General features: G+C 43.2%; 1 protein-coding gene across 1 annotated transcript in view; it reads left to right on the top strand.

The window, feature by feature from the left end:
* The first annotated feature begins 15,699 nt into the window (after positions 1-15,699).
* Positions 15,700-16,324, top strand: part of SLC16A9 (solute carrier family 16 member 9) — a 55,203-nt gene continuing 54,578 nt past the window's right edge. Inside the window, exon 1 of the mRNA XM_006147064.3 lies at positions 15,700-15,756. The gene's annotated coding sequence lies outside the window, so the exon portion shown is untranslated. The remainder of the gene's footprint in view (positions 15,757-16,324) is intronic.

The raw sequence follows: 16,324 nt of genomic DNA, 5'->3' as shown, positions 1-16,324 counted from the left end.
ATATACACAAGCAGTTTCAATTACATAACAAGTTTTTCCTGGGGTGGATTTCTGCGGCATTTCATAGAATTTAATGTCCACCTTTGTTGTTGAAATCAACCCTCTAACTGAAGTGGATGGTGTTTCTCAACTCAACATAATAAATATGCATTCCTTGGCCATGCCTAAATATATGTGCTGTTAATGCCATAACCCCTTAGAGTCAACTCAGGCGGCCTTGCATCTTCCCATTTCTATAGCCCTTTGCCAGAATGACCCAAGTTTGAGATGAGAGGTCAGAAAATGCCTGCCTTCTTATTTATAAATGCTGATATCTAGAATAAGGGTGTACTGCACTTCGTCTTTTGCATGTGTTATGAGATTTAATCCATTTGAACAAGTTTAGGAGATACTTGCATCTCATAGATGAGGAGATGGGGTTCAGAGGAAGTAAGTACTATACCCAAGTTCATACAACATCTAACTCTGGTAATATAACTAGAAAGTGAAAGAGCAAAAACTCCCAATTCAATGCCAACTGCCTCTGGAGTCCTGTTGCTAACCATTGAGTTATTCTGTCTCTTATCAAGCGAGAGAAATTGATCACTTTACTTCCCTGCTTCCTCATTTGGAAGGAGAGAGGTTTGGAGTATAAAGAGGCATCCCAGTTTGAAAACCAGGAATTCAGTGGTAAGATGCAACCTGGTGGATCCTAACTGTGTCACTACTTCTCAGGTACTGACCACCCACCCTACAGGTAACATTTTCCTCTTTTCTACGGCTTCAGTTTGTAATAAAATGACATATGTATTCTCTAGTTATGGAGCACCCATTGGTTTGTGTTATCAAATATGAAGTTAGGCCTTATAAATGGACATCTCAGATCACTACTCTGCATTCAATATACAAAGAAATAAAAACTGTATCCATAAAATCAGTTTAATGTGAATTTTTTAGGTTTTTTAAATTATCCTTTTTTTTTTTTTGGAGAGTTTTTGCTATAGGGCACGTGTGCTCACAGAAAGACAGAGACACAGAGACAGAAAGTGAGAAATCAGCCCCCTGGGGGGATGGCCATGCCACAATCCTTTCTCCTCCATCCTCCTCTAGGGATTTGGGCATGCACACACATGTGCCTGGCGTGAGTTTAAGCCACCATGTCCGGGACTCCAACTGCAGTCGACTACATGGGAGTCCAGTGACATAGCCATAATGCCAACTGCTGGTCCCTAATGTGAATTTTTTAATAATTGAAAATCACAAAAATATTTTGAACAAATTTTTTCCAAAAGAACTCATCAATGATATATGGTAAATGTGCCAATTGCTTGGGCTTAATAAAAATACCCCCAAGAGACCAGCACGCTATAGTTTGTGAGACACATAGTGTGAGGGTTGTAGATAATCTAACATTTGAGTGTTCATTGCATGAAAGGATTTATAAGAAGAATAAACCTGATAGCCATTCTGGTAAGAATGGACAGTTGCTAGCATGATTGGGCATGACTGAGGTAAACTGCCCTTGCAGAGACTGGGGCAAAGTTGGATGGAGAATCTTACATGTATGGTGTTTGTGTGGCCACCTAGACCCAGGCTGTTGTTTGGGGTTGTTCTCTGCTTGACTGCTGGTCTTACTGAGAGCAGTCCTACTGATTGAGCAAACTGAGGGCTAGAAGCCATGTAGGCCAGTCTAAGACCAGTTGAGCCAAGACTTATTTATACTCCCATCAGAGAGACCTCTGCGTGCATTCTGCCATCTGACCTGGGGCTGGGGTGAGAGCGCATTAGTGTGAGAGCACGCCAAGTCCTGGGTGGCCAACTGGGTTTCCAGTGTGAGACATTTGCCCTTTGGACCAGGAGGTGGCTACAGACTGTTCTCTGGAGTGTGAGGGCCCCTGGCCTCCTGCACAAAGTGTGATCTCAAGATACAGAGACTGACCTTTCGTGTGTTGTTTATGGATGTTGAATCTGGCTTCACCACGGAGATGATTTACTCGGTAAATAGTTATCAGGTACCCACTCTCTCTCCGACAGCATTGCAGGCATAGTTAGTTATATACTGGACCACCAGACGGGCAGGGTCCCTGTCCTCATGAGGCTTGTTTTCTGGTGAAGGAGACAAACAAATTGTTAAACACCTGAGAATTCCACGTGCTGTGGAAAAAATAAAGTAGAGTCACAGGAGGGCAGGTTTATGTTGGGGGAAGAATATTTCAGCTCTGGGGATCTGAGAAATAATTTCTTTTTTTAATTTTTAGAGTTTTTTTGCTATAGGGCATGTGCGCTCACCAGACAGACAGAAAGCAAGAAATCACCCCCCAGGGGGGATGGCCACACCGCAATCCCTTCTCCTCCGTTTTCCTCTCGGGATCTTGAGCATGCACCCACACGCACCCGGAGTGAGTTTTAAACCACTGGGTCCGGGACATGAACCATGGTCGACTACGTGGGAGTCCAGAGACATAGCCATTATGCTAACTGCTGGTCCCGAGAAATCTTTCTTAAGGAAGTGATATGGGAGCAGATACTTGATTGACAAGGAAATCCATAGGTAGAGACCTGGAGGAAGAGTGAGGACTCAGACACAGAGAAAAACAGGTACGAAGGCTGCAGTATGTAGAGCTCATCACAGCGCAAGTAAGGCCAGTATGGTTACAACTCAGTGAACAACTGGGGAGTTAATTTTTCAGGACCAATGAAAACATCTTCTATATAATTTCTTCGCTACTTCATCCTGCTACCTAGATGGTTAGGAAAGTGTACCCGTGGCAGAAGATAAAACATGAGACTACATGTGGTCTCCTGTGTCCTGAGTGCCAGCCCACATCACAATTTATGTTAAAAATGAACTCTCTCGGGACCAGCAGTTAGCATAATGGCTATGTTGCTGGACTCCCACATAGTCGACCGTGGTTCGAGTCCCAGACCTAGTGGCTTAAACTCACGCTGGGCACGTGTGCGTGCGTGCCCAAGATCCGGAGAGGAGAATAGAGGAGAAGGGATTACGGCATGGCCATTCCCCCTGGGGAGTGATTTCTCGCTTTCTGTCTCTCTGTCTCTCTGTCTGTCTGGTGAGCGCATGTGCCTTATAGCAAAAACCTCTCCAAAAAAAAAAAAAATTAACTCTCTCCGAGGGTTGCAATTTTGCCATGGTTATTTCAGGCTGATCATGTCTGGCCCCTAATTTGGCACAATATGAGGCAGCTCTATTTAATTTATTAAATAAATTAAAAAGCTGTGTTTTTAGTACAGAAATTTTTTTGGAGAGATTTTTTTTATAGAGCACATGTACTCCCCAGAGATACAAAGAGTAACAGAGAGACAGAAAGTGAAAAATCACCTGCCCAGGGAGGGTGGCCATGACGCAATCCCTTTTCCTCCATTCTCCTCTTGGGATTTTGGGCATGCATGCACAACGTGAGTTTAAGCCACTAGGTTCAGGACTTGAACTGTGGTTGATTACATGGGAGTCCAGTGACATAACCATTATGCCATCTGGTGGTCCCTTTAGTACAGCTATTTAGAAATTGTAATTAGAGCTAAAATTGCACCTGCTGTATATGTTTAATAACAGCTTTATTGAGATGTAATTCCTATGCCATGTGATTCAATTGATATACAATTTACATGCAATTTAAAGTGTACAGTTCAATGATTTTTTTGTATATATGCAGAGCTGCACAATCATCAACATAATACACTTTAGAATATTTTCATCACCTCAGAAAGAAACCCTGTACACACTGGTACACATTAGAGTTATCCCCATTTTCCTCCAGCTTGTCCCTTTCTTCAGCCCTAGGCAATCACTAGTCTGCTTTTTGTCTCTATAGATTTGCCTGCTCTGGGTGTTTTATATAATGGAATCATATAATATATATCCTTTTCTGTCTGGCTTCTTTTTACTTATGTTTTCAAGATTCATCCATGTTGTAGTATATATCAGTACTTTTTCTTAAAGGCAGATTAATATTCCATTGTATGGATATACCACATTCTGTTTATTCATTCATCAGCTGATGGACATATAGGTTGTTTCTGTCTTTTGGCTACTGTGAATAATGCTACTATGAACATTTATGCACAAGTTTTTGTGAGAGAATATGTTTTCATTTCTTCTGGCCATATACCTAGGAGTAGAACTACTGGGTCATCTGGTAACTCTATCTCCAACCTTCTGAGGAGCTGTCCTGCTATTTTACAAAGTGGCTGTCCCACATGTATTGTTTTTGAAACTATTTTTTCCTCATCTCTAGAGGGAAAAGAATATTTTTCACATCCTGATAATTTTCAAGATTTCAGGTGTTAAATAGTAGATTAAGAAATAAAAGTTAAAGATGAAAGCATTTACCTCCTTCCTCTTAATTTGGTGTGTGTCTTAAAACTTTGATCTATCTACTTTGAATTTCTATTTTATGTTGTTTAGCAATTATAGCTTATTATCTAGATTCCTTATTACTCATTTCATATTAAATAGTTAATTATTTAGGAAATTTCTCACATTTCTTTCAGGTACCTTTGGTCCAGTAAAGAAGGTGCAAGTTAACATGAGATACATTTTTATTGATTATGATAGGATTTATTCAACTAATAATAATTTATAGTCTATGGCAGTCATGTGTGAGGTGCTATTTTCTACTTTTTTTTTTTTTTGCCACAGGGTGCTTGTACTTGCCAGTGAGAGAGAGACAGAGAGACAGACAGAGGAAGAGAGATAAAGTGCCCCAATGGAGTATGGTCATCCCAATCCCTTCTTTTTCATTTCCCCATCCTTCAGGATTTAGGGCATGCAAGCCTATGTCCATGGCATGGCTGCCTGGCCAGGATTCGAACCATGGGATCTGGCTACCCCATTCAATAGGCTATGGGGCTGCCTTGTTTTCTTCTTTAAAAGGTTCACTTCATTAGTTATAGTTGGAGGAGTCTGTGTACCATAAACAATTCTTTTTTTTTTTTTTGAGAGAGATTTTTACTATAGGACACATGTGCTCATTGAAGAGAGAGAGACAGAAAGCAATAAATCACCCCCTGGGGAGGATGGCCATACTACAATCTCTTTTCCTCCATTCTCCTCTTGGGATTTGGGACACACATGCACACATATCTGGCATGAGTTTCAAGCTGTCAGGTCTAGGATTTGAACTACAGTCGACCATGGGGGAGTCCAGTGCCTTAACCGGACTGCCACCTGCTGACCTCTATAAACAGTTCTTACAGCTCATTTTTCATAAGCAGATCCTTTGCATATTGAGTTTTTGGTATTCCTTAGCTAAATATTCCTCTACAAAATATACCATTTGGGTCACTCTTAGGAAATCAAACATGTTACAGATTATAGTTGTCAGCACCACAGGAATTCCATTAGGCAGTTATTGGGTTATCAGAAAAATCATGACACACTTTTACACCGACAAACATAGAAAAATATGTCATGACTTTTCTGACAATCCAATATTTTTCTACCCCGCGGCAATGTTCATTTCTTAATTGTTTTGGACAGTATATTGTAATATTATTGGCTAAAGAAATTATTGAAAAATATTCTTGACCAGCCAAAGAAAAGTTGAACTAACAGCCTTTCCAAGGATTACATCTAGGTCAGAAAACAACCCTTTAGTTTAAGACATGTTCTCAGAAGACATACCAGGGTTACGGAAACATTGGTGTGATACGGAATGAGAGTGATACCGGAGCAGTGACTCAAGTCTACTTGCTGAAAAGGCTAGTTTTTAGACTTTAATAGTCTCTGGACTTTGTTGATTCCCTGGGCTTATTACCAAGCCTACCTGTTAGTGTAGAAATTTCTTGAATAAACTGTAAGGACACAGATGCCAGTTTTGATGATATACCTCAAAGGATATTGAATATAGCATCCCTTGATACTCATTGTAGATTTGTCAGCAGATAGAATTCTCCTCTCTTAACTACATATACAAGAGGCATGTTGAGAAGCTCAGGTGCCCTGGAGTTCTTTGGTATATTCATGAAAGCAAGCACTCATGTAGCATTTACCATGTGTTAGGCTGTCTAAATGCCTATTCTGGTTTAATTTGAAAATATTTATAACTACCCATTTTATTCTCTCTTTTTTTTTTTTGAGAGGTTTTTGCTATAGGATGTGTGCACTCGCCAGAAAGACGGAGAGAGATGGAGAGACAGAAAGTGAGAAATCACCCCCCAGGGGGAATGGCTACGCTGCAATACCTTCCTCCAACTTCTCCTCTTGGGATCCTGGGCATGCACGCACACGTGCCTGGCGTGAGTTTAAGCCACTGGGTCCAGGGCTCAAACCGCAGTTGACTATGTAGGAGTCCAGCGACATAGCCATTACGCCAACTGCTGGTCCCCCCATTTTATTCTCTATAAGGTAGGAATTATTCTCTCCCTTTTACAGATGAGGAAACAAGCACAGAGAAGACAAAGAACAAACTAATAGGTAGTCTTGGCTTTAGGATTTGTGCTTTTATCCTTTAGGCCCTCTGTCTCTTTTCATTTCAACCTCTTGACATTTCTGTTTCTTTATCTGTGAAATTAACAGACTAAACTCTACACTGAGTCTGAGGCTACACCTACTAATCTATAAGGTCCCTCCAAGTTCTCAGATTTGGATTCAAATTCAGCAGTCTCAAAAAAGGCATTAATGACAATGTGTGACTAAAAGAAATAATCAAGGCACAAAACAGCCCTGTAGTTAAAATACCAGGAAGTTGCTTCTTTGAGCCGCCAAGAGTCTAAAGGACCAGGTTCAATGGAAAGAAATGCCTCTAGTTATCATTTTACATGATGTGGCAGCTAGCCTTGGCTTGGGGGTACCAGAGTCCAGGTGATAGATGTAAGTATGTGAGTACCCTAGGTCATATCATCTGTAGATTTAGCAAAATAATGACTTTGTGGCCAGGAGGTGGTGTGGTAGTTAAATCACTGTACTCCCACATGGTGACCATGAGTTGAGTCCTAGACCCAGTGGCTTGAAAGTCATGCTGAGCATGTATGCTTCCGTGCCCAAGATTCTGAGAGGAGAATGGAGAAGGGACTACAGTATGACCATCCCCCTGGGAAGGCGATTTCTCATTTTCCCTTTCTCTGTCTCTTTCTAGCAAGTGACGGTGCCCTTGGCAAAAACTTCAAACACTAAAAGAGAAAGGTAATGGCTTTTACCATAGTACATATTGATGGATTTGGTTGAATTAAAGAGCTGTGGGCATGCTTTTGTTGAGCTGGCTGTACACGTGGGGTTCGGTAGATGTTTGCTTGGATCCTATGCTTGGCAGAGGATATTACCCCTTTCTTTCCTAAGGCCTCTTTAGCCTAATCATCAGATCTGGATTCGTCTTGGGGCTGGTTTATTTCCAGTGAAATTTTGGCTTTTACGTTGCCAGGCACCACTGCTGTCTAATAAGTCTCCCACTTTGGTTTCTGTTGTATCTGCTCAGTGATTTACGATCATGTTTCAAACCACGAATCAGGAAACTGAACCTTACAAAAGAATTTTGTACCACTTCCAGTTCCAGAAGAAATCCTGGGGATGTATTTTAGCTTCAATAATGTTGGAGTGTCTTTGAAATTTTTTTTTATGTGTTATTGGAACAGAGAGACAACATTTGAAATTGCAACTATTCCAGGACTTTATGCAGTAGGAAGCACACTTCCCTAATAGTCCAGAAATTCTTTGGAAGTTCTTTGTGAAATTTAAAAACCATCCTAGATCTTTTTCTTGACTAAACCTTGTCTCTATCAATCTAGGTCTTAAAGTCATAAATCAGTTTCCTTACCTTTTCATAATCATATACATTTTAAGTTTTCAAAATTTTTTCCTCTGCTATGAAATCAACCTCCTCACTAGTCCCCTTTGCAGTTCATCCGATAGCATAATTTTAAACAGTTATCACTTTGAAACAAATTCCTCTGTTTAGAATGTTTCAATGGGGGACAGCGAGGTGGCATGGTGGTTAAGGCGCTAGATTCCCACATGGCTGACTGTGGTTCCAGTCCGGGATCCAGTGGCTTAAAAAATCACAATAAATAAAGAAATTAAAATTTTCAAAATGTTTCAATGGCTCTTAATATTAGGATGTAAGAACTTCCATGGTCTGAACCATTGTAGAGGACTTTTGTCCTCACTGGCCACATCCCAATTTGCTTTTGGAGAATTACCTCTCCCCCAGTGCATACTTTCAAAGCACCCTGTCTTCCCCTTGCTCAAAGATGGTTCCATGGTCCAAACCAGGCAATACTCTTTCTTCTGGAATTTTGAATTTTGAACAAAATTCTGTAAGGGTGGAGATAAAATAGAGTTTATTAATTTCCTGATGAGGTATGTAATTCCTGCCAGTGAGATCTCTAAATGGAGCTTAGTCCCAATTTCTCCAGTTTATGCTATCCTACAAAAAAGATGGAAACTGTGGCTTGCAATCCAAAGCCCTATCCCGTTTACCTTTTGCATCATGTGAATACTCTGACCTTCAACAGTTCGTAAGTATCCATGGTAATCCTCTAACATACTGTGGGAGTCTTTCATGCTGTTAAAGTTTGCAGGCCTGCTTGGTGGTACAGAGGTAACGTGCCACTCAAGTGATGCTGGATCCATATACACATTCCTTAGTCAATGTGTATATGCTGTGTACAGGTATGTGTGCCCATGATCCTGGCTGGCTGGATTGGGAGGGTAATTGGAAGTTTAATCTGAGATCCCTTTGATGACATTTATGTATCACTCTCTCTTGCCCCCTCTTTCACGCTCATAAAAAAATAAACTTAAAGAAAAAACAAAAAAAACAAAGACTTAGCAAGTGTTCCTTACTCTTAGAATGCTTCACTCTCAACTCCAAACAAAGCTTTAGATTCTATGATCTCTAACAAAGCATGAGTACCTCAACCGAGGTAGTTAGAACATTCTAGTAATTATTAGTTGTTGGTACTCCTTCTTAGGTGACAAGGCCCTTTGTTTTTATATGATGACTAGCCCCAAATCAACAAGAATTATCTGAGGGGGGCTCAATGGTGATGCTCTGGAGTCTGACTCCTATGGGAAGGTTCCAAGTTCATGCCTGGAGATCTTCCTGAGTACACCGGGCACTCGTGCGCCCATGATCTGGAGCTGGCTGAGGCTGGAGGGGGATTGCGGCACCGAGGACTCTGTTTGAGGTGCTCTGTCTGTTTCTGTCTCTGTCTCAGTATCAGTCTCTCACTCAACAAAGAAATAATCAAAACTTTCCCAAAAAGAATTATTTGATGAATAAATTAAAATGAACAGTATGTTTTGTAGTTCATGCATGGGAATGTATGTTCTAGACAAAAATGGGATACATATACAAAATTCGGGAGGAGGGTTGAAGGTTTAAGGTCGTAGAATAAACATAAAATGCGTAAGACTGACCATGTGGTGAACTGTTAATAAAGTTAGGGCAAACTTAAAAAAAGGCTAAAATTTAACTTTTTTTTTTTTGGAGAGATTTTTTTTTTCACTATAGGGCGTGTGCGCTCGCCAGACAGAGAGAGACATAGAGACAGAAAGCGAGAAATCACCCCCCAGGGGGGATGGTCACGCCACAATCCCTTCTCCTCCATTCTCCTCTCGGGATCTTGGGCACGCACACATACGCGCCCGGCATGAGTTTTTAAGCCACCAGGTCCCGGACGCGAACCGCGGTCGACTACGTGGGAGTCCAGCGACATAGCCATTACGCTAACTGCTGGTTCCCTAAAATTTAACATTTTGAACTCAAAAATTGTTGGACCTGTTGGCAACTTTGTTATGTAATACATTTAAGTCAAGACATTTAGGTGGAAGCATGATAAAAAGAAAAACAAAAATCAGAAAACACAAAAACTGGCATGGTTTCATAGAAAGATTCAATTCACTGGTCTTGTGTTTATTTTTAAATAATATTCATTGATTCCACCTGCATTTTCACAAGAAGAAATTGGATCCATTGACATATTTGAATTCTACCTTTGGGAGTAAACCCTTCTTTCTTAATCTATCATCTAACATGATTATATGATAGCTGAGGTAAACTGGATTTGTAACATATATCATTTCAAGAGTGAAATAAAAATTTGGAGAATGCCTTTCTTCATTTTTGTCTGTTTGTTTTTGCTATAGGGAGCATGCACTTATCAGAAAGAGTTAGAGAAAGAGAGAGGGAGAGAAAGTGAGAAATCATGTGCCTGGCATGATTTTCAGGCCACCAGGTCCGGAACTCAGACAGCACAATTGGCTATGTGGGATCCAGATCCTTAACCTCCAAGCCACCTGCTGTCCCCAGTGTGGGAAATGGTTTTGAACTGTGTTGGAATCTTCTCTTCCCCTCCTTCAGTAGACTTATGAGAAGCTTCTATGTGTGAAGCACTCTGCTGGATCCTGGGGTAAGGCTGTGAACAAGGCTGTTTGTTCTAAGTGAGGACCCCGACTTACACTGCCTTGTGTTGGTCTCCTGTGTCTGCCACTTTGGCGCCCTTCAACTTCGGACAGCCCTCTTAGTCTCATAAAGCCTTAGCTTCCTTTCTATCAAATGAGTAGAAGATGATACTTGATCTATGGAATTAAATGAGAATACTTATAATTACTTAGAATAGAATAGAGCTTGGCAGAAAGTGGCAACTGAGGAATTTCATTTTCAATCTGTTGCAACAGAACAATCACTGAGTGTTTGGGCACGCTTTCATGTATATTTGTTCATTTATTCATTCAACAAATGTGCACTGAGGAAAGCTCTACTCTGTTTCAGTCACTGAGCTTTAGGGAACCGTGATGAACAGGGCAGGCCTCCTAGTTACTCTCAGGAGTGTACAGTGTCTCTGGGTAAATAGACAATAGGGACATTTCAGGTGTCACGAGTCCTTCACCTGGAGTTACGTCGCATGCTTTGGAGACTGGTGTGCGTGAGGGTGTGGTTTGTTTTTGGCCATGTCTTTGAAGCCATGCAATGCAAGACAGAAGAATGTGAAATGGAAAATGTGTGCTTCTGTACACACTTGGGAACAGTCATATTCTATGTAATTTTGTCTTTCTTTTTTAGTTTTTAAATTGCTAGAGGGTGCATATCTATTCCAGAGAGAGACAGAATGAGAGGGTGAGAGGGAGAAAGCGCCCTTACTGGGCTGTGGTCAAGCTGCCACTCTTTCTCCACCGTCTCTGCATTCCATCAGGATTTGGGGCATGCACGCACACATGCCTGGTACATTTCCCAAACCACCAGACCGGGATTTGAACTATGGTTGGCCACGTGGAATCTGGCTTCCTTAATCAGTAGTCTACAGGGTGGGCTCTAATTTTGTATTTCTGATGAACACTTTCACGAGAATGTAAAATGATGGTTCAAAGCATGGTGTTCTGTAGCCAGGCTTCTCAGATTCCAACCCCAGACTCACCTCTTCCTGTGTGTGTTATTGAGGGAAAATGATAGGGCCATCAGGAAAGTCATGACATGTTTTTCCATGCAAAAATGCATCCTGACTTCCCCGACGGCCCAGTTAACTTCTCTAGGTAATTGTCATCATTAACAAAAAGTAAATGATAATAATAGTACCCACTTCTTAGGTTCCTTGTGCAGCAGCTTTAGATGAGCTAATGCCTGTGAGGTCCTCAGTGTTAGCTCTCGCCAGCTTTGAATCATTATTTTACTAAGGTAGAGTAGGAAGGACACAGGTTTAGCAATCAACCAGGCCAGGGTTGGAATCCCACTCCATCCTGTACCTATTGAGTGACTGAGCAGCTAACTTAACCCCTCTGAACCCAGTTTCTTCATCTGTAAAATAGAGATTGCTTTAAGGGGTAAATGAGATAGAATATTTCTTGGTAATTAGCAGGCTCTCAGAGAATCACATTTATCTCTCTTCCCTCCTTTCCTCTAAGATTAAACATCATTTGAGCCAAATAGCTTGTTGAAAGATAAAGACATGATGAGATGAAATGATATTCTGGAGACCTGCAAGTAAAAATCGAGACCAACAGATGGTGCAATGGTTGCATCATTGGATTTCTATGTAGTCGACTATGGTTCAAGTCCCATACCTGGTGACTTTAAACTCATGCCAGGTGTGTGTGCGTGCATACCCAAAATCCCAAGAGGAGAATGGAGGAGAAGGGATTGTGGTGTGGCCATCCTCCACCCTGGGAGGTGATTTCTCACTTTTTGTATCTCTGTGTCTTTCTATTTCTCTGGCAAGCACATGCACCCTATAGCAAAAATTTCTTTAAAAAAAAAAGTAATGTGTATAGTATAGCTTTCAGGTCATTTTCACATTTTAAAAATTGTCCTTTGAAACAAAAGTTCTATGAACAAAAGAGAGAATAATTCATCCACTGTTATTATTTTCTGATCTTTTATCTTTTACAGTATGAGCGAATGAAATAGAATTAAGAGAACAATTTATAGACCTCTGAGCAAACAGCTATAAAAACCCTAAATTCTGTTTATTTTTATTTCAAAGTATCATGTCTATGCTGTTGTTTATAAACAGAGAAAGAATAATGTGTCAAAAGAAGAGAAGCTCGGGCCTGCAGATGGTGTAGTGGTTAAGGCTCTGGACTCCCACATGTATGACCACAATTCGACTCCTGCAGGCTTGAAAATCGCACCAGGGGGACCAGTAGTTAGCGTAATGGCTATGTAGCTGGACTCCCATGTAGTTGACCGCGGTTCACGTCCCGGACCTGGTGGCTTGAAACTCATGCTGGGCTTGTGTGTGTGTGTGCCCAGGATCCCGAGAGGAAAATGGAGGAGAAGGGATTGTGGCATGGCCATCCCCCCATAGGGTGATTTCTTGCTCTCTGTCTCTCTGTCTCTGTCTGTCTGGCGAGCGTACGCACCCTGTTGCAAAAACCTCTCCAAGAAAAAAAAAAAAAAAGAATAAAAGAAAAGAAAATCACACCAGGTGCTGCCCAAAATCCAGAGAGGTGAATGGAGGAGAAGGGATTGCAGTGGCTAACCTCCCTGGGGGGTGGGGGGAGTGGTTTCTCACTTTCCCTTTATCTCCATCTCTTTCTCTCAGACAAGCGCATGCACCCTATGGCAGAAACCTAAAAAAAAGGAAAACAAAAAACAACCTAAAGAAGAAGAAGAGAAACCTGCATGGTGGAGTAAGTCAGGAAGAAAGGTCAGAGAGCGCCGGACCAGTGACTCAGGTGCTGGGCAAGGTCACCCCACTCCTCTGACTGGCACCTCCCTCTGCCCGCTGTGTGTGCTGTTTCTACTTCCCTGGTGGGATGAGGACTGGGGAGCAATTTTAGGTTAATTCCCCCATTGCATTCTCTAGAGGCCTGAAGTGGTTACCTTCTTTATAGGTCTGATGTGGCAATGGTCTAAGAAGGGAAGACCTTCAAATATTCCACAAATTATAAAGTTCCTAATAAGTGCTCCGTAATAACAAACACAAAACAAAGGTTGGAGTCCTTCGTTCAAGGCATGGCCTCTGTATCAACTTTTCTTTCAAAGCTTTCCTTCAGGTTTATTTATTTTCTTCTTCCCATGGCAGGTTTCCTGAAATCTAGTTTCTTTAATGACCTGCCTTTTTCTCTCACTTCATCTCTTTAAAAGTACATCCACTTCTGGACCTGGAGAGAGATCCAAAGGGCAGATGCTGAGCAGGGCTGGAAAGCCAGCAATATTTAACTTCCGTGACCCTGGCTTTGCAAGCAGAAGCTGCATCTTCGTGTCTCTGGCAGGCAGAACTCAGGAGCATCGGGAGGTGGTGGGTGTCTTGTCTCTGCTGTCCTCTCTGTCCTCCCTTACTTTGGGGTTGGGGGAACACATCTCCAGTTCCTCTGGGTCAAATTCCACTTGTAGGTAGAATTAGGACTGGACAAGCCCCTGATTTCTCTTACCCACCTAAACGCTCTGCTGTGGTATGATTCAACAATAAACCTTCACAGGGGTGGGGGCAATTTATACATGTGACCTGGCAACAACCCCCTGAGCCAAGTGACCAGCCCCTCCCCTGCCAGATTCTGCCCTGAATTCTCCAGGCTGCTGTGTAGCCACTTGGTTCACTCCACTCTCAGCCTGGCCCTGTAGCCCTCTGAGATCTAGTCATCCTCTAAAGCTAGAGTCATGTCTGTGTGTGAGGACGAGCTTGTTTTCTCTTCTTAGGAGACGGCGGTGGCTGACCTGAGTAGAAGCAGGAGAAACAGCAATACACTTTCTAGAAAAGCTATCTGAGGGGCCGGCAGGTGGCATGGTGGTTAAGGGTGCTGGACTCCCACATGGCTGACCACGGTTGAAGTCCTGGAACTGGTGGCTTGCTTTTTCACTTTCTCCCTCCCTCTCTGTTCCTCTCTGGGCAAATTAAAATAAATAAAATAATTCTTTAAAAAAAAAAAAGAAGGGACCAGCAGTTAGCGTAATGGCTATGTCGCTGGACTCCCACGTAGTCAATTGCGGTTCGAGTCCTGGACCCGGTGGCTTCAACGCACGCCGGGCGCGGGTGCGTGCGTGCCCAACATCCCAAGAGGAGAATGGAGGAGAAGGGATTGCGGCGTGGCCATCCTTTCTGGGGGGTGATTTCTCGCTTTCTATCTCTCTGTCTCTCTCTGTCCGGCGATCACATGCGCCCTATAGCAAAAACCTCTCAAAAAAAAATAAATAAAACTTAAGAAATCTGAGAAAAACTTGGTGCAGGTGAGACTATGGACATGACAGTTTCAGAAACCAGTTGAGAGATGTAGAAATATTTTCCAACCACTGTTTTTCTTGTCCTTGAAACATAATTTCATATATTGGGCTATTGGAAAAGTCATGACATATTTTTTCTTTCTTTTTTTTTTTTTTTTGAGTTCTTTTTTGCTATGGGGCACGTGTGCTCGCCAGAAAGACAGAGAGATAGAAAGTGAGAAATCACCCCCCAGGGGGGATGGTCACCCCACAATCCCTTCTCCTCCATTCTCTTCTTGGGATCTTGGGCAAGCATGCGCCCAGGACTGAGTTTAAGCCACTGGGTCCAGGACTGGAACAGCGGTCAACTACATGAGAGTCCAGCGACATAGCCATTACCATCTGCTGGTCCCCATGACATATTCTTTCTATGCAAAAAACGAGCCATGACTTTTCCAGTGACCCAATATATTAATTGTTTTGACCAGTGATCAACATGACATGTGCTCTGGTGGTTAGGAGATATTTGAATTGACAAAGAAAAAAAACACAAAAACTTAAGAGATTTTTTACTGAACCATATAGAGAAAAGTACACAAATGATCAGTGCACGGGGTCAGTGCATTATCACACAGTGCACATTTGCTACTAAGCACAAACCAGGCCAAACAAAGAGCACGCGGATAACCTCCAGATGTGGTTCCTCTTCAGAAATAAGTTTTTGATGGTGTCAACAGCCTCCTCTCACCATTGTCCCTTACAGAAACTGTTCTTGGGACCACTTTCCTTATTCTTCCTCTTCATTTCCCTGCCCGCACTCTTTCTCCCTCTTAGGACAAACCAAATGATAATGAGCACTGGTCATTCTCTTGCCCAGAACCTGAAGTAGAAAGACACGGTTCGGGGCAAGGAACGAATCCCCACCATGTCTGTATGGTAAGGAAACCATGAACCATGACGGGTGTGTGGCCAAGTTCCAGGCGTTTTACGGGCTGTCTCACAAAGACTCAAGGGTGCAGGCCAGACGGGTGGACTCTCACTCTCATCTCCTCGGGAAGGAAACTGAGGCTCTGGAGGGCTAAGCAACTGCCTCTGGACTTCTGAAACCAACCCTTTGCAGTGCGTAGTCTTGGTCCAGGGCAGAACTAGACTTCAGTGTTTAAAGGGAATTCTCATGGCGGAGGTGGGTGGCTGTTGTCCCTCTGGAGAAGCCAGTAGGAAATTGGGTGCCTCTTCCCCGAAAAACGCGTGGACACAGGAACACAAAACGTCCACGTGACTCCTGGGGTTTCCACACGAGGGGAGCCACTGGTACTGTGGACCTCCCCGGTCTGCGGCGGTCACTGTGCGGGGACAGCACACGTGCGTCTCGACTCCCACTCCCGCGAGCTCCCGCGGACAGGACCGCCAGGTCGTCCACCTGCGGGACGCCCGACGCCCTCTCCCAGCCCGCAGCGCGCTGTGGGGCGCCCTCCTTTCCCGCGGAGCTGTCACAAAGGACAGCACTTGGCACGCTCTGTCCCCGCTGCCCCGGAGCCCCGACTCCACAAAGTTCTGGTGCCCGTTTCTCTGGGCTCACTGCCAGCTGGGCACACAGCTCCGGCCAGATGGGCGCCCGGCGGCCCCGGGAGCCAGGGAGACGAGGGGCGACTTGCATTCATTGCTAGACGCGGGCTCCCCCAAAATGAGCGCAGCTCTCGGCGGGCTTGGCTCGGCTCGGCCCGGACAGGCGGCGGGCGGCGGGCGGCGAG

This window comes from Tupaia chinensis, unplaced genomic scaffold (genome assembly GCF_000334495.1).
Source record: "Tupaia chinensis unplaced genomic scaffold, TupChi_1.0 Scaffold000199_1, whole genome shotgun sequence".
NCBI classification, from domain to species: domain Eukaryota; kingdom Metazoa; phylum Chordata; class Mammalia; order Scandentia; family Tupaiidae; genus Tupaia; species Tupaia belangeri.
This window is presented reverse-complemented; position numbering and strand designations above follow the sequence as displayed.